This window comes from Sinohyriopsis cumingii, chromosome 18 (assembly GCF_028554795.1).
Source record: "Sinohyriopsis cumingii isolate HCF-2022 chromosome 18, ASM2855479v2, whole genome shotgun sequence".
Classification (NCBI taxonomy): Eukaryota; Metazoa; Mollusca; class Bivalvia; order Unionida; family Unionidae; genus Sinohyriopsis; species Sinohyriopsis cumingii.
Genome location: NC_142978.1, coordinates 42,462,360 through 42,482,301, shown reverse-complemented (window position 1 = coordinate 42,482,301; position 19,942 = coordinate 42,462,360). Strand labels below are relative to the sequence as shown.

At 36.6% G+C, this 19,942-nt stretch overlaps 1 protein-coding gene across 1 annotated transcript in view; it reads left to right on the top strand.

The window, feature by feature from the left end:
- Positions 1-320: 320 nt before the first annotated feature.
- LOC149776495 (uncharacterized) overlaps positions 321-19,942 on the top strand; it is a 55,470-nt gene continuing 35,848 nt past the window's right edge. The window contains exon 1 of the mRNA XM_089940929.1: positions 321-433. The gene's annotated coding sequence lies outside the window, so the exon portion shown is untranslated. The remainder of the gene's footprint in view (positions 434-19,942) is intronic.

Below are 19,942 nucleotides of genomic sequence, written 5' to 3'. Positions count from 1 at the left end.
ACTTGAAAGCCTTGTAATTTATCTGTCGCCTTTGACGGTCAAAATTACTTTTCAGTTAGGTATGTATGACATTAGGTAAAAAATACAGGCCGTGCTGCTGAAAGCACCTCTATTTCCAAGTATCGGATTTCCAGATAGCTGTGTTTTACTCCAACCATAGGCTATTTACTTTGGGTAATTCGGTTCAATAACGGTCAATGAATAATAAATAAATGCCCCGTATTTGAGTGTGGCATAGCCGCCGTGTTTGGCCCACCGAGTCGTTTCTTATCAGCGCAAGCCTTGATAGATTACCCTAGATCACGTGACAAATCCAGTCTATCAGCCGTGAATGCGGTATTCGCGGAGTAAAACAGAGTTGAATTCGGCAGAGAACACCCCACACTGTAATAGCTCGTCTGTTTATGGAAGATTTTCTACAATAACGAGAGAGGTAAGTACAAATATACAATCATACAATAATTTGATACGTATTATAATGCTACTGTGTGAACTTTTCTTGTGTGTGTATGGTTTTGATCTTGCATTTTTCGCTTTTCAAGCGCTGGTTTCATTTGCGCAAAGATGGCGGCATTCCTCGCCGCGTAAGTGCGAAGGCAAAAATAGGGTTATGTTAATAATTTATTTTTGTGCGTCATTGTCAACAGATTTGAACCTAAGTGAAAAATTCGTTCAAAGTAGTTTTATTTTTCACAATGCTAATATTTTAAAGATTATTCTTGCAGTATTTTAGATAATATTTCAATGTTTATTGGCTTAATGCCATTGGTGGTAAGCTCCGCCCCCACTAGCAGACCATTCACGTCAGTGACAGCTATATTGGCTTGCTCTTCTCAAGGCTTACAGCTAAGTGATAACTAGATTCACCTAGTACAGATTGCAGAGGGTTGTTGCAATGCCGTTTTCAGGGGAAAATATCAAGACCATCCGTTATAAATGTCTGTGATTTTTCCCACCATTATCCAACTTTTATTAGATGAAATCTCTCGAAAAGACCAAGAATATTTTTTAAATGTTATACTTCACAGTTGTGCAAACTATTTCATCAGTTATTTTTCATTTTAATTACTTTCTTCTGACAATTCATAATTAACACTGTATTTATTTTGAAAAAAAGGTGAAATAGATTATGCATTGAACTTAATGTTTACTTTGTGTGGAAATTTTGAAAAGCATAGACTTTGAATTTGGAGAGTTCACATTTGAGCAAATTATATGTACTTCTTTCTATCGCTGATTTGTTTTCTTACCCTTATAATACCAATTTATATTGTGTTTGGTGCTTGTTATATTACCAGCAAATGGTAGCATCTCTCTCTCTCTCTCTCTCTCTCTCTCTCTCTCTCTCTCTCTCTCTCTCTCTCTCTCGGTATCCGTGATATTAACTTATATTCTGTTTCTATTTATGCACATGCTGATTATGTATTTAATTTTATTAACTCCTTGTGGTAGTAGAATCCTTGTTCTCGTTCCTTCTTACTCATGAAAATGTCAGTGCCATTATGTTTTGTCTTTAGTGTCATTATGTTTTGTCCTTAGTGTCATTGCTTTGTCTTTAGTGTCATTATGTTTTGTCTTGTTAACTGTCACACATATGTATTAAAAACTGCTTTTGTGTTTGTACTTGCGATACTGTGTCTCCAGATAATTCCCACCCCACCTTCTATGTTTCTTCAGGTAATTCCCACATCACTCCCTTCTGTGTTTCTTCAGGTAATTCACACATCACCATCTTTTTGCACACTCGTTCAACTACGAGTCTAAAATGTCGGGAAGGCTAACTTGTCGGCAAAAAAGTATCCGTCCGCTCTCTCTGTTTTCCTCTTCTGGTACTTGATTTTTACAATACAGTGCCAGACTCAATTTGTTTTTCAATTAATGTTAGAAATATTCGTATAACGCCTGCATTCTGTCCGCCCTACTGATTCCAGAACCTCCACATTTAGTCCCATTTTGTTTGATTCGAGGTCAAAGATTATAAATTGTTAATTTAGACTCCTAAATCAAGTTAGCTACTCGAATGTCTTGGCCGCTTTGCACTAAACATTGTACATATAATTTGAAGGAAACATTTTCATGCATGATTTTACTCGTGATGAGGATTGCTAAACCCTCGTTCGATTTAAAATCTAAGAGTAAAAATTACGAACTTAGTTACCCACATTGTGTTCAAATTATTCCCTTTCCAATTATGTTAAGTTATTTACTCGACGGTAGCTGATAGATCCAGTATATTCTACGGTAGACGAGGGTGCCACTTTTAAATACTCGTTATAAATATATGGCCTTTTTTATATAAAAATGTGCATTTATGCATCTACACGCGATAATGCCTCCTGACCCTCAACCCATTTCTTCCACAATAGACACTGAGAATGCTCCGGTACCGAGACTAATTTACTATCTTCCACACGAATTTGAAGCGATCAGTTCAAATGTCATTTAGACTTTGTTTCTTATTGATTTGCGTAAGCTGTCTTGATTCAGTTGGCGGTACCGTTGCCATACCCAGCCCCACCCCTCTCCATTTGACTCGAATCACTTGATCAAAGAGTCTCAACTTACCCACGTCTCCTCCGGCCATAATATTCTTCTTCTCTCTACAGCAATCATCGATGATTTTTTTCCGATATCAGTACCACTTTATATTTGTAACATGTTACAGATATTTGCCAACATCTTTACCTTTGATTCAATGCACGACACTGTTTTCCCAATTCCCATCGCATATCAACCTATTTCCACATATGACGTCGCTTTTATATTCCTCAGTCAGTCTGACTAACTTTACGTACTATGTTAATGTTATAGTAGGAATGTCAGTTCTATTTTGTTTACAGCATTGGTTACAAATATTTTAAAGCAACTTTATCATGTACGAGTCTGCTTCCAATACTGTTTTCCGAATCCTAACCGTACCCCTTATTCCCTTCGACTCTTGGTTAGAGAGCCTAAAATATTACTATAGTCACCCAATCTCACATAACTTTACGTACCCATGGTGTATTCTTCTCCCAAGTTTTGAGAGATCAATTCGTATTTCAACAATCGGCAGAGGGTCACCATGAAACCATCTGGTGGAGTTGAGTGCAGCCCAATTAAATTCGACAGCTGTAGCTAACTCGGCGCCAAGAGCGGGGAATTGTTTGAAAGGCTCAAGAGAGGTGATACTTCAAAATATGAGTCTAGGTGCATGGGAAGATGCGATGGGTGCACTACTGCCACCCCATCCTATTTCATCAGACTTTGCACAGATCGGAGGAAAATTCCAGCGCCTCAAATAAGTACCCTGACACTGTATCTCTTTTCATTTTTTTAGGCCCCGAAACTTTTGGATGTGTTTCTTGAAACTTCATGCATGCAATTTATAGCACAACGAATAACCAACTTTGGGTAATATTTGCATCAGTGATTGTATCTGACAATTTGTTATACAATACGCCTTTTTGGTTAATCTTTTATCCACATAAATATTGACATGAAAGGGGAAAACAACGATTTTGCAGAAAAGTTCCTGTATATGAAAATTGTCACTTAAGGTTTGCTCACCGAATTAAATTGATATGAAAATTTTACTCTCCCAATATCATGTAAAAGTTGGTTACATTAAACCGCTAGAAACCACTTATCGAAATAGCCGTGCATTGAATATAAAACCTCATTTTATGGGTCAATATGAAACTTCGTTTGACGGGTCAAAATAAAACCTCATTTTATGGGTCAATATAAAACCTCACTTTACGAGTCAGTATAAAACCTCACTTTTTGGGTCAATGTAAAGCCTCACTTTTATGGGTCAATACAAAAACTCAATTTATGGGTCGTGATAACAGATGTACAACTGAATCATATACGAAGCACGACGAGTCAGATAAATCTCAACACATGTAGCTCCAATATATGACAGAGTTGCTAAGACCCCTGGGATAGGGGTGGACCCCAGGGTCATTGTCAGTTGCTTGTAAATAATTTGGCTGTATACATTTGTCTTTTTATTCACGCGAAGTGAATGTACGGTGATAGATTGGGGATTTCAATGGTTTCGGTGATAAAAGGTGCTAAGCTCTTTTGGGCAGGAATAAACCTTTGGATCAATGCCATTTGCGTGTATAAATTTGCCTTTTTATTTTCTTTAAGTGTGTATATATATATATATATATATATATATATATATATATATATATATATATATATATATATATATATATATATATATATATTGGGTGCGGTTTTCTTTAGTTTATATATTATGTATATTATGACCCAGGGCTACGTTTGTGGGGTAGGGAAATATACCTTAGTCACAGGGTTCCAGGTTGACACTATGACCATTAATCATGTATGTTCATTCTAATACACGTGAGGCATGCAACCAACTCGGAAGTGATTTAAAAATTAAATAAAATCAATAGCCCCATCCCCAGCCAAAAGATCAAAATTCCAAAAGTGTTGGCAATCTGCTGCCTGAGGCATGTCGTTAACCCAAACTTCAGGTGGCTTGCTCCAACGGTATATGAGGATTTACCGTAATGGCACGCACATGCGCACAGACGGACATCCAGTATCCCATCGTCTGTTTCCTTTAATACAATGCAACAGCTGTGTTCGATAGGACAAATCTGATCGTGATCTAGTTTGACGTATAAAGATTGTTTTAATCGCTTTAAGTTACCTAATCAAGGCCGGCGTCTTGTGGTGGATACATACGTTTCTATTTTACCGTACCTTTCCATATGAGCTTGACTCATAGAATGTGGTGTTTTCGTTCTTTTTTCCTTTTATTATATTTTTCTCTTCTTTCAAATTCCATTATACTTTGCATTCTTCTGATTTACATGCTACCATACTTTCGAAATAATTGCTGGTTTCTTTACTGAATTCAGTAAAAGGTCAGAGGTCTAGCTTGGATGATTCAGACAGAAACGAATGATAATAACCTCAATATAATGTAATTCGTGCCAGTCGCCTTCCTTGGTGGTTGCCCTATTAAATTTACACGTTGTAATTAGATGCAAATGTATTCTTTGAGGTCGAAGTTCTTAATACGTTATTTGGTATCTGCGATATTATCAGAGCTATTTCGTAATTAGAACATGGGATTGTTTTCTTTGTCGATAGATCGAAATCCTTTGATTACTGTCCTTGAGCAATAAAGAAGCTGTATATTTATTTTACGTATGTGTCTTCCCTGAGAAAGCTTTTGATAACGAATGCGTAATTGACCTTTCTACGATAATAAGAAAGAAGTATGCGCATAAAATTTTGTCATGCAATCTCCCGGAAAGTTGCCTGACTGATTTGTATTCTTACGTATCTTTAGAGATTCATCATTTTGATGGCTTTCAGTTTATTATGCATGGAACAGATTTCTGAAATTAAATTTATTTCTCGAAAGCTAAATTACTTGTAGGTAAATATTTTTGCTTTATATTGCGATGTACAATTTCAAAACTGCTGTCACAATAGGGACAACGTCGCTGCTGATATATATTTATTTCTTTTTCTTCATTCATTCATTTACTCACTCGTTCTCCTTATCTTATATTTGTCTCTTTATTGTTTCCCTCCCATTTTTCGACTTTCTTTTCTTTCATGCAGCAAGATTGAAACAGCTACATGAAATATTTCCTGTCTTATCTTATCTTCTACCTTCTTTCCTTTGCTTCGTTCTTTTAAGGGGAAAAACATGCATGATTCAGTTAGTTTCGGAGCAAGCGAACACATCTAGTCTATTGTGCTTGAGAATCAATGCTACCCGCGGGAACCAACATTTAGCATCCATACTGGATTATTTCTCCCAGAAGTCCTATATCATACCTCCAGGTCATTTTCTCAACTGGATGCTTCGGGGCCACATGAAGGATAAGGGGTGACTGTAACAAGGATAGAACTTGGGGATCTGTGAAGGAGAACTTACTCGAAAACTGCTCAAAACCAGGATTTGTGTATCGCTTCAGCAAAATCTAATTTCAAGAAAATAATAATAATGATGATGATAATGATAATAATAATAATAATAATAGATACAATTATCTAGTCTTGTTGATGAAGTGGTCGATGTCGCGTAAGGGCTTGGAAGCACGCTAGAAAATGTCAGATCTTACTAATCATAATCAATAAGGAGTAAACATCGAGAGTGGCGTCACGCGGTCGCATGATCGGTCATTCTGTTGTAGAAAAACATGAAAACAGCGTTGAATACATATTTCATTACTTTCCTTTGTCAAAAGCAATGGATAATTGTAGCGCTTCAGTTGATGAATGTATCTTAAAGTATCATCTTTGAAACTTCAATAATCAAGACCAACGAATAGAAATTGCTGATCATTACTGTTAAACTCAAATACATCGCTTTTTGTAAACCAGTCTGGTGGCGACGTGGATTCGGTCGTTTGTTTGCAAGTAAGAGTATTCTTTGTAATCGTGCAGTGCTTGCGATTTACCTTTTAAAATTGGAATTCTTTTTCATAGCAAAGGGACCATGTCAGCTATTTTCACAGCAAAGGGACCATGTCAGCATAAGCATTGCGCTGTAGTTATGTTCATCACCATGAACCAAGAGAATACGCATAACGTGAACTTTTTGACCAAACCCATATTTGGACAAATTTTGCTTTTGTTTTATAGCTGCAAACTCAAGCGGGAAGCTCGAAGTTTTAAAATGTTGGAGGGCATGTCACTTTAATAAGAACAAATGAACCTACTTTTAATTACATTTTAAGACTTTTTCACATTGGGACCATCGTTCGGTAGGCCCAATGTGAATGGCATAAGCATACTGAAAGTTTCACATTTTTTGTGTTAAAATAATTTGAATTTCAGTTTTGGTTTGAAGAAGTTTCGGTCATAAGGGTCCAAAATAAGAAGATATTGTCTCTAAAAGGGTGTAATGATATGATGAAAAACAAACTCATTACTTTTTCGGAGACTGGTTTCTTTCTTTCTTATTCACGTTAAATACAGGAAATGTAAAAAGTATGCTTCCTGTAGAATGAACAACTTAATGATCTAAAAAAAAAAGACAACATTTCTAATTTTTTCCACTTTTCGTCTTCATAACAATTATGCAGTCTTTACATATTGCGTATAGATTTGGTTTTATGTTTTGTGGTACAGCAATACGTCCATGTTATCATCAGGTGCCGATGTAATTGGAATAAAGTATCTTGTTCAAGGGCAGACAGACACATCAGCACGCCATTGTAGCCAGCTCGGGATGATTCCAGGGGTCAATCGTAACCGCACCTTTTATCACGAGTTCATATGAGGATAGTCGGTATTTAAAAGATATAATTTGTAAAAAAAATATTTAGTTTACAACGCCCACTTTCATTCGCAATCTTGAGAGGTAACATGTAGATTTATATTTTTATTGCTTTTTGATTCGTGTTCTCAATTTTCAAACCGGTAATTTTTAACAGTGATTGATTGATTATTTTTAACGGCGCATCAGTACTGTAAGGCTATTTAGCGCCAAACAAAATGTTATGTGTATAATCTTTTAAAAATTATGGTAAGTCTCATATCGACCAGCGATATAAAAAACAAATAGTTGAAATTAAAACGGTAAGATGGTAACGGTGCAAAATAAAGCTTTAACAGATTAGAAAAGAAATTTTGACCCATGTTACCAGCGAAGATTTTGTCTTATTGCAATTTTAAAATGTTTTTCAGCATTTATTTACTGTATTTTCTGTTTTTCATTCATTCGATTTTTCTTCAATCTTTTTATCTTTCCTTCCTTACTTTCTTGCCGCCATTGTTTTCTTTTATCTTTTTAGCGTTCCAGGTGGATAGTGGGGATTTTTTATGGTCACATGACCTAATGCAGTATGCTTTACATATTTTGTTGCATTACTTTGTGTACAATTATGTTATCTATAAGAATTAAATCACTGTAACCGCTAACGTAATTATAAAGTCGCCCGCTCTTACGGCAGTGTTACATTAGGTGTCGTTTTACAATAGTATTAATAAGAAAGAGCTTGAGATATAATAATAAATAAATAAAATGCAGGAATGGGTGTATTGTGTAACGCAGCTTATTTTTTCCATGATTTCTTCGACACGTGTAAGTCATTTCAATATATGGCGTTTTCACAAAGAGGTTTTAACATAGATTATTTCACGACTTTCTACCCGTGCATCTGCACGTGCATCTACGCAGTTTAAGTGTAATTTGTGGAGGTGGGTGGGTGGTTGAGTCAGGAGCATAGTAAAGTAGAGTTAAAACAATAGCACACTGAATGAAATGAGCCGTAAATGCGTAACTCCAGTTTAATATGCAATTTTAAAAAAAAAATGCTCGCAATTTATGCAGCGGGACGATTGCGCAGGCTGGTACTTCTTTTTTGTGCTTAAATCCTTAGCAGATTATACTTTCAAACAGTTAAACTTGCGGTGGTTAAATTTAAAACGAGATGGAGCCAACTCTTCGTTACACAATTTCTTTTTTGTTCAGATTCGTGCCAATTTGTTGTTTTTTGTATTCGTTCTGAAAGCCTTGATTCTGATTGCAGGCTTGAACAATTTGCTTTGTCCTCACGTGTAGCTGTAATACTGGCCAGAGTATAATTTCAGCATTACATTTTTACAAACATGTTTGCCCTTTTGCTCTCTTCTGTTAGCTTTTATAAATATTTGAATATAAAAAAAATATGACCAATATTCAGGATTGATAATTGAATACTAAACGTCTGCACCGATTAACATCGACTTTGAACATTATGTATTCCTAACTTTGTTTTACAAATGTACATTTTAAAAAATGATTTATGTATAGATTATATGGAATCGACACGCATCAAAAGTAGTCGTTCGATTTAACTAATTTTTTATCACATGGATTTTCAGATTAAAATGGAAAAGTATTACAATCAAAATTTTTAAAATACTTTTACTGAAAATGTAAACTGTATCGGAAACAGAAAAGGAAATATGCTTCAATGGAGCTGTTTATAATAAGAGTACACTTGACCTAGATAAAGGTTCAGGTACTGGTGACCTTTGGAATTATTTTTAGTAACCTATCGAATAAAGTGTTGCATTTGTGTTAGAGAGAGTTATCTTTAGAAATTATTATTTTTTTTTCATTTTTCATGAATGCAAAAGCTGCAATTACATTTGGGAATCGAAAAGTGACATCGTATCAGTGCAGTTTCCATTAAATCTCCGTCATGTCTGAGATATAAATGTTATTTTGATAGCTGAAAATGTAATCTTTTACCGTGGTTTTTTGTTTTGTTTTCGTTGCTTGGGTTGGAAGACATACATGATTTTAATTTCCGGATCAATCTGAAAATTTTAATCTTTAAGAATGCTGAAATTTATGTAAAACTTCTGTTATTAGTCACATAATATCGATTTGTGCCAATCTATAAGAACACTAACGCATTTCATGATACGAATCATAAAGAACATCATGGGGTTACGAAAAGAGGATATAATTTAAGAAACGAAATTTCACAGCATTTTGATTGGTTACAAACGCATCACGTGACACAAAATCTTTATCGATTAGTTTCTAGCACCAAAACTGAACTAATTATGTATTGATGAGTCTTTCTTGTGTTATTTGACAATATGGTTAACATTGTTTTTTGGTTGGTTCCCTTGAGGTCCGTTATTATTTTTTTTTAACTAGTTAGAATAGAGCTTGAATTTGAAAATTGATTGCACACGTAGCGTCGCTACGGGTCATATTATAATCAATATGCACGACATAGTAAGACGAGGAACAGCTTTTATGTGGAAATTGTTCAAAAGATTGATCAAAGTATGGATAAAGATCCATTCCAAGTGACATCTTTTTTTCAGTACACAAATATAACTTCATGAGGAAAATAATCACTTTCCTTCTTATGTGCAAAGTTAGGGTCGTAACCTAATAGTTCAGAAAATATAAACTTGAGGAATGTTAGAGGAATGTTCAGAGAGGTAACTACTGGGTCGTCAGGCGAGTGGTGGGGTTGTTGATAGAGTATGCGATTTGGTCATTGCACGCAATGCGATGAGTAGTATTTCGCGGAGTTGGGTTCGAATCAGAGATGGGGACAAATCATACTTATCGTTGTTGTAGGGTTTAACGCAATTTTTCAGCACACGATAGGCTATACATGGCGGCCAGTATTAATGGTGGAGGAAGAACCCGGGAAAACCCCAGAAAGAACCACCGACCCACGAGAAGCTACTGGCAAGCTTTCTCACATACCCACATTGGCTGAATACATACATACATACATTGATACATACATACATACATACATACAAACATACATACATACATACGTGTGTATGATTCGGATTTTCTACGTAGCTTTTAACAAAAAATTCAGTCATATCGCTACGATGTCTGCAGTGTGGCAGTTTATAGTGATGTCTAGCACTGGAGCATCATAACGCAGATATGTAGCATGATGTCCCACCCAGTCACATTATCCTGACACCAGGCCGACCGGTCCTAACACTAACCTCTTAACGCTGAGCGCTAAATGAGGCAGCTGTTCGTAACTTTTTGTAAGTCTTTGGTATGACTCGGTCGGGGTTCGAACCCACGACCTCCCTCTTCCGAGGCGGACGCTCTAGCTACTAGGCCACCGGAACGGTCCATACATACATACATACATACATACATACATACATACATACATACATACATACATACGTACGTACGTACGTACGTACGTACATACATACATACATACATACATACATACATACATACATACATACATACATACATACATGCATACATACATACATACATACAAGGGGCCCCGAGTGGCCGAGTGGTCTAAAGCGCTCACCGTTCCGGATCACTGCCATCTCACCTCTGTCTGCGGCGGTTCGAGTCCAAGGCTCGGCTAGCGTGGGTACGTGGGAAAGCCTGCCAGTAGCTTCTCGTGGGTCGGTGGTTCTTCCCTGGATTTTCTAGGGTTCTTCCTCCACCAGTTATACTGGCCGCCATGTATAGCCTATCTTGTGCTGAAAAATGGCGTTAAACCCTAGAACAACAACAACATGCATACATACATACATGCATGCATACATACATACATACATACATACATACATACATACATACATACATACATACATACATACATATTATGTATGTACTTTAAAACTCGGGTACCAACATTCCTTAATGATTTGTTGTTGATCCTTAATATTGTATTTAATTTTTAATTGATGTTTGGTTATTTAATTTGCTATCATTAATGTACTTATGAGAGACAAACAAAAACCCAATATCACCAATACAATTTCCCCTCACCCCTGTTCGTATACACAGTCACTCTAGAGACAGCATGTACATATTTTCATTTCCGGCTGGCTAAGGCCGCTGGAGACAAAAGGCTCATTATTTACATAATCTTATTGTGTAGAAACGTTGCCCTTCGATGATGAAGAAAATTAATATATTATCAGTGAGCAGCCATCTTAAAGGAAGCTCTCTCTCTCTCTCACTCTCGTCTTAAAACTAGAGGAAATGATTGGCTCTCAAATAAAGAATTCAATTAGAACTCTTTCTTCCAAACTTGAACAAGTTATTGATCGCTTGGAAAGTGAATCACTAATTATGGAAAGTGATGGTCGATTCCATACAGTAATTGGTTTTCAGATCTTTAAATGAAGTGTGCTTCATCCCTCTCTCTGATTCTCATTTGATTAGACTGCTGCTCACGTTTCCCAGAATTCTGGGTGTAATAGTAAAGGAGATAGGGTAGCACCGTGTCAACTACCGTCAATCACTGACAGCTGAATACGAGCATTTCTCAGGGATGTTGCAACGTCTGCACCAATCATATAAATGCCACGGCAAATGGAGTGGAAGACATTGATAATGATGACAACAAGACATCAACGATGAAAACAAGGACAATGCTGATGTTTCTTCTGCTTCTGGAACGTCTACTTCTACAACTTTTATTACTACTGCCAATATTGTAAGCACTAACTACTACTACTACTACTACTACTACTACTACTACTGATGGTTCTGATACGTTTTGTTCTGCTAACAAAGGTGCCATCACAACCACCAACAGTACCATCACCACAATATAAGCTAGCTGCTGCCACAACAACAGCAACTGCACCAACAACAACCATATCTACTACTGCAGAGGTGGATCCACGACTTTCTTAACTAGGTTCGTATGTCTTATGGGGGTGGATGTTTTAAAAAAATAAAATTGTTTTTGCAAATTTCGTAGGTTTTATACTGGAAGGTGTACCTTTTAATAAAAAAGGAGAGGAGTTCCGTCTTTCTAAATCCCCCTGTACTCTTACATTCACCACAGTAACTACTATTACCCTTCTACGGCTACTGCCACTACCACTCCTGTAAACTTACGAAATAGTGGACAGGCCTTAGTGAGATATCTTTCAGAGTGACCGGTTGGACAGGTGTTTGGTATCGTTACAGATTATCTCCGTTACGTCATATGTGAGTCGCTATTGTGTGGTTATGTCACCTGCCATAATTAGTCTTTCTGTCGTTTATGACCCAGGTAGGCGTTGAAGAAATCACTGGACGAGTACACTCACTCATCTGCACACTTTCCAGGAATGGATTTGTGGATAGATGGGTGTTTGTAATGTGGACCGAGATGTGAAATGGTAATGGGGTTGGGGTGAGCACTTAAGATGAATAATGATTTTCCCATTGAAAAATTTAGATAGGTAGACGAAAGGTTTTCTTGGGTGGGGTGGGGTATAGATCATAAAATTATCCATACAATTCTTAAATTATCTCGCTTGGGAATGGGACAAATAGACATCCATTATGTGGTGAAAATAACGATGGCGTTACCAGCGTAAAGCTTTTGTGCTGGGTCTTTTGGTGCTCATACATCTTGTACACCAGTTTCTTTTCTAAACTGAAATATTTGTAAAACGTGGTCACAATTATTGTATGCCTAAACCGTTTACCGATATGCCAATATTTTTATCTCGCCTACGTAGCACAAATTGGTGCCATTATAAACATTCATTCATTTCTTTTTACATAAATAACTAAAATAATGAAAACTCTGTAGATGATGGGGTGAGTAGGTAATGCGGAACTATCTCCACCCCTCTCATCTCTTTCCTCGCCTGCATCTCTTGATGAGCAATTGAAAATATCAAATGGAAATTTAGATCCATTTGCGAGCTGCTAAGGTTTTAACTTCTAAATTTACAAACATGACAAGCTGGTGGAATAAAGACAGAAAAAAGAAAGAGAACGAACAAAGTTAATATGCGATGATCACAGGCTAGAGGTCTAAATGTAAGGAATATTACATATTTATTTCCTCCTGATTTTGACATTTCTGACCTATCATCGAATTAAAGCTTTTCTAAAACTGTAACGTGCTTCCGACTTTGACATTTCTTACTCATCATCTGATTGTTTAATTTGTTTCAATGTCAAGAAGTATCACGATTTCAAAATTTCGATAATTAAAACTGAAAACATGGAATTTGTTTCAAAGCTGGGGTGATCACTGTTAGCGATCCTTCTATTAAAAATGCGGTCTATAAAACACGGTTTTCACAAATCATTCTTCATTTCTGGCTTGTGTTAGTGCACAGAATACCTACAGCTGCATTGTTTTAATGACGCGTATTGTATTTCTCTCTATATTCTCTCTCTCTCTCTTTCCTTTTATAAATATATATATATATATATATATATATATATATATATATATATATATATATATATATATATATATATATATATATATATATATATATATATATATATATATAGTTGTAGGGTTTAACACCGTTTTTCAGGAATAGATAGGCTATACATGACGGCCAGTATGAATGGTAGAGGGAAAACCACCGACCCACGAGAAACCACTGGCAAGCTTTCTCACATACCCAAATTGGCCGAATCCCGGACTCGAACCATCGCAGACAGAAGTGAGATGGCAGTGATCCGTAACGGGCCCCCGATATAGAGATATAGCAGTAAAAGTTTAGACAATGCGCCTGATGTCCTTGTTGTAGTTTGTGACATTTCCACACTGCTTACATTGTGTAAGCTATAAGCCGATTGTCACATTGGACAGAGAAGAAAAAAGTATACATATAACAAATAATATTGACATTTTCGGAAGATGTTATAGGATTATTCTCCGAAAAATGGCGTTATTCCCCAATAAATTATGTGAATCATTATTTAGGGATAAACTCTTTATTTACAGAGGAAGTGCGTTTCAGACTGTTTGTAAACAATAGCTTAATTTACAAAACGATGTTTTCCTAAGCAACTCAAACCCATTCGGGATTGATTATGACAGTACAGCGTGGCACAGAGTGGCTTCATCCCATGATTCATTGCACTCATGTCGACAGTATATTGGTATTGTGAAATATGTGTCCGTGTGTGTGTGAGCGATTTATTTCTTCATAAGCTTGTCCGAAAAAGAAATGCACAAAATTATCATTCATGCTACTACTACTACTCTCTCTCTCTCTCTCTCTCTCTCTCTCTCTCATCCACGTTACCAAGAAATAAAAAAAGTGAAAACTGACATTTTCTTTTTCAGTCTCTTAACATTTCATTTTAAATTACATGTCCTTACGCTGAGTCCTGTTATTAGTTTAGTATTTTCCAATAAATTTTCACTAATAGGTAACCCAATCTATACAAAAAGACACCTTAGTTTATTGGTTTTATAGTATACAGCATTTTAATATTGATCTCTTCTTAAAAAGGTGCAACGTTTAATGCATCAGATATTGTTCAGCTTAGCAAAATCTACGAGAAAGTTGCATGAAATATGGTTACTTGACGAGATCGCATTTTTCGCTTTAAAAGTTAAAACTTTAATAAAAAAAAAGAAGAGAAAACGCACTTGGGCACCAACTATTCACCGGAACATTATTACCAGTTAAGAAAATACGATCATTTAGCGATAAAACGTTTGTGCAATTATAGAGAAAATACATCATGTAGTCGATTAAATCGCGGAGCCAATAAAGTCGGAGTAAACGGTGTGGCCTCAGAGAGGTGGCATAGCGCGGGACCGGGCTTCAAAGATAGTGTGAAACTTAATGTTTTTGCTATCACCTAGCAACGATAATATTAATGTATACATGTCAAGAAAAAGGGAAAAGGGTGAAAGGCAAATGTGAAAGCGAGGTACGGAAATTAAAAGATACCGACTCACGAAATAACATCGATAGAAAGAAAAATAGATATTTAGATAATTTGGTGGGTTTTTCTTTTCTTCTGCAGGAGATCAAAAAAATCAACCGAAGACTGGAAACAATGTTCAGTCTCACTTTCCCAACTTAAACGTGTGTGTTTATCTTGATTGATACATTTATATACTCATCTGATCCTCAAGCAGTAAAGAAATAAAGAGACTGTTCAAAATACGCCATGTCACATTGTCGCTGACAATGAACTGCGAATATTTTCTGTTGGAATGCTGGAGGTGAGGATGGGTGGGAATGCGGTTTCTTGATTGGGGTCTAGTAGGGGTAGGATTTTGTTGCAAAGATGAAGGAGGGATAAAATGGCACCTTGTGTTGGGATATATAATATTTTGTGTGGAGGCTTTGAGGAGGGACTGTAGCGTGATTAGCACTTACACAGTTCCATCTCACACAATAAATATACATTACACCTTTGATAGAATATACCTCCCACCTTTATTGTTCATTTGTTATTGTTATAATTCTGAATTGAACCTCATTAGTTATACAGAATAGCGATGGACAAATTGACTTAAGAAAGTACCGCCGGACACAAAAAACCCCAAAACAACCCGCATTTAAAACGTGCACTCTTTCAAAAGTGTATGGATCTTTGTGACGCATGCACAGTCACGTGTGGGTAAAGTCCTTGCAATCCTACAATCTTAATAAGTGCCGGATTAAGGTCTTGAAGGGGGCATATGCACTACAATTAGTATCCCCCCCCCTCGCAAAAATGTGAAACTGAAAAAGCAACAAAAAATTAAAAGCTAAATAGGTGGGAAAATACCAGTGTTGCCATCATTCCAAATCAAAATACTCGTACATGCAGATCGATATGGTCATATATAATCCATTCAATTTTATCATCAACAATTAATTTGAATTCTATTTTCTGGTGCCCTAAGCACGTGCTTAGTGTGCCTAATGAGTAATCCGGCACTGATGCCAATGCTTGATGCATGATCAATGACAGTCATTTAGTTGTACATTGTATCAACACCTTTTTTTTAATTTGGACCAATCGCATAGGGGTTGGGAATGTGTGGAGTGGTGATTTTACATAAATATGAATAAACCCATGAATTGTAAGGAATTTCCATATGTGATCAATGCCCAAGTGTCAACATATATAAGACACTCACCCCTGGATAATGCCCAAGGGTCTTTTCATAGCCACAAGAAATTAGTCCTCGAGTCTTAGCGCGCGCGCGCACACACACACACACACACACACACACACACACACACACACATATATGCTCTAAACTGGGTATGAAAAAAGTTATACACGAAACTGGCGTTGACCACAGGGTCCATCCGTACCCTTAGCTAATTAGAATTTTATTTTTAGGTACAGCGGTCTTTGACAAGGGCACCCATCCTTACTCTACGGACTTAGCCATTTGAAAGTATTGAGATTTTACAAACACCGAAATTGATTTTTTTTTGTTTTTGATAGCAATGTGATCCATCGTGGTCGTCGTCGTCATCATCATCATCGTCATCATCTTTGTCACAGCTACAATTTTCATGATTATTCCCACATGTCATTGATTCATATTCATATTATGGTCACCCGATCCGTTTAGCATGCAAAATTAATGTCATCACCAACCTAAAGACTACAAATCAATATCAAAGTTCCATAGGCATTCCCAAGACTAAAGTAATAATAGTATGCCAAGACGCGACGGAATTCGTAACCTGAGACCACGCCCCTAATAACGAAGTCGGTCATAAACCGTCAAAAATCGATCCACGCAAACTTCATCCAAATGCATGCATGCATGCCATTTCACCCACCTCGATTATTCTCATTAAGGCCCACATGGTTTCACGTGTTCTAAATTATTCCCTTGCATCATGCGTGGAAACAGGTCCTTGTTAATATTAAAGAGAGAGAGACAGAGAGAGAGAGAGAGAGTTTGGTGGGTCATCCTCCTCAGTAGGTGTATGTTTATGAGGCAGTGTGTAGATATCAGACAGAAGCAGTAACATAAGACGTCGGTTCGTGTGGATAATAGGGATTGATGATCGGTTTATAACACAACCCAGTTTAATCCCCATTTACCACAGATAACAAACATTTCCTTGATTTATATGGCTACTCTGTGACTGGTGTTTCGAGTCTGTTCATTCTTATCGGCAACAGAGCACGAATTCCATATATAACATTGACACATTACGGTGTTGTGGAGATCGGTGGTAGTAAACGCGTATCTTTTAATAATCACAGTTCTGTAGTTTGCAAAACATTGAAAGGTCATTCTTGTGAAGTAGTAAACAAACGCAGGTTTAATCGAAGTTTCTGTATTGAGGCGTTGAATATTTCTCACTGTGAACGGCATGCTTTAAGACCTAAAACTCTCAACAAATCGACAACTGTAAATCAATTCACTAGTTGTCAACTTCATGGTAGTCGCTGACCAATCAAAACGCAAGTCATGAAAACGTCATTGCTTAAATACCCCGATACTTTATGCTTGTCGGAATCTAGGGAAAGGGAATTCGGACACCTAGGGTGCTTTCTACCATTTTATCATATGTTATGTCATATCAAATTTAACGAAATATCAAACATCTGTAAGTCTATCCTCGACTTTAAAGAACTGTATATTTTAACTTTAGTCACTGGGTTTGCTACTGTATATAGTCATTACGTGCATACATAATTACTTGATGTAGTGTGCGCATGACACCGAGTCATCCTCCTGCATCGTTATAAACAGTAACTGAATTATGACTTTACTAAGTCTGTTGATTTACTCAAATGTTTAAAAAATTTGGCCCATCCATCGTGAGAGTGGCGGGGCGAGGCTTTTAGGTTAGTGGCACTGGAGGAGACTGTATAAGCGTCAAAACATACAAAATCAAAAAAATCTGCAGGATATGTTGTTTTGATGCCGCTACATTTTGCATAAATTATCAGATTGTTTTTCTAATACTATCGTATCTGTTGTGTGTCATTGGTGAGAAAAATACCGTAAGGTATTTGCGTAACAGTCGGAACCAGTAAAACAAACAACACAGACCCTTACGGTACTTTCTAGTAAAAACGACCAAAGAGCGACAATCAAATTAATGTTTACCATCTCTTTCTTATCCTTCCGTTGTTGTATTTTTTGGGGGTACAAATTTGTGTTGTTAAAGGGGAAGATTTACGTTTAAATATGAATGGATTGGCTTTTCATTGTATTTTCCCCTCAAAAGCTCATGTTGGAGACGGTAACGCAGGTCAGTGGCGTAGCAATTGCCCAAGCAACCCTGCAGCTGCGCGGAGGGGTGGGTGCAGGCATAGTGGGGGCCCAAAACTTCCATCAAACAACTTCTGTTTTAATTTGGGAGATGGCTGATAATTAAATTTGCAAGGGGAGCCTAAAATTTCATGCCAGGCTACTGAACAGGCAAATAAAATAACATTATTTCCTCCTCTCTAATTATATTAGTTATAGGATACTAAAATGGAGGCGCTGCTTTTTTATATTCTTTTACAAAATTGCTATATTTATGTTGTCGAACATTGGCGGAGGGAAGGTCTCTCATTTTGAGAGGTTTGATCTTGGTTTTTATTTTCTTAAAATTGATATAGTTTAGAGCCGACAAAGAGATGAAATTAAAATACATAAAAGTGTTTTAAAACATTAGTCAGAATTGAAGATGGATATTAAAAACTAAAATTTCGAAAAATAACGCTCATGTTTCAGTGATGACTAGAAGACTGCTAACGTTGGCAGATTGTTTATTTAAAATAACGATAAGACACCGATATAATTCAAATAACGGACACCGATAAAAGTTCATGTTTTGGTGTGTGCGTGTGTTAACCTTTGATTCGCTAATAACATTACAGCTTTCACATTTATGAAAGTTAAAAACTTGATTAAAAACATAGTACTAACGATAGCTCTCACAAACTCGAAATTCAATGCCTCTTCTTGCGGGATACTACAAATAAGCGGGCGGGGAATTGCACAGGTTGGCAAAGCATGAACTGTTAGCGATGCTTGTTAAACAAACGTTATTAAAACAAACATTATTATAAGTGGATCTTGATTTTAATTTGACTAATAAGACTCCAAACTGCGAGTAATTTCACAACCCACTAACTTAACCCATCCCCCCTCACACATACACACACTGACATGCGCTGATTGAAGAATGGACAATCCCGCATCACTTGAGGCTAGCTCGGTTTTGCTGCATCGCATGTGCCGTTTGGATAAATCATGTTTCTGCAGTAATGGTTTGCTCTTGTGCAAAAGTTTCTTATCTGATCAAGTTTGTGTAAGATTTATTTCTTTAGTATTCGATTAAGTTCAACTTGTTACGACAACCCCTCATTAGTTAAGTCGTCAAGAACTATATTATGACACCCAGTATTGAATCGACGAGATCCCGTTATGGTCTGCATGCTTCATTCAACTAAAGCCTTACGAAAAAGAAACAAGACCCACCATGTCATACTGAGGCTGCGATCAAATCGAACATTGATTCCTACCTTTTAGTTTTCACAGACATCAAACCATCTGCATCATATGATTTTACACCAAAGTAACAAGTTGTTGGAGACTGAAAATTGTTGAGAATTAATTTTAATTTCGGAATAAACAAATTAAAATTTGTATGAGACCTGTCTATTGTTGCACACTTTTCGATTGATGTAGGTAGAAAATTTCTTGCTGTATTTGTTTAACCCCACACTGAACCCATGCGCTGAGAGGTGAAATTTAATAAT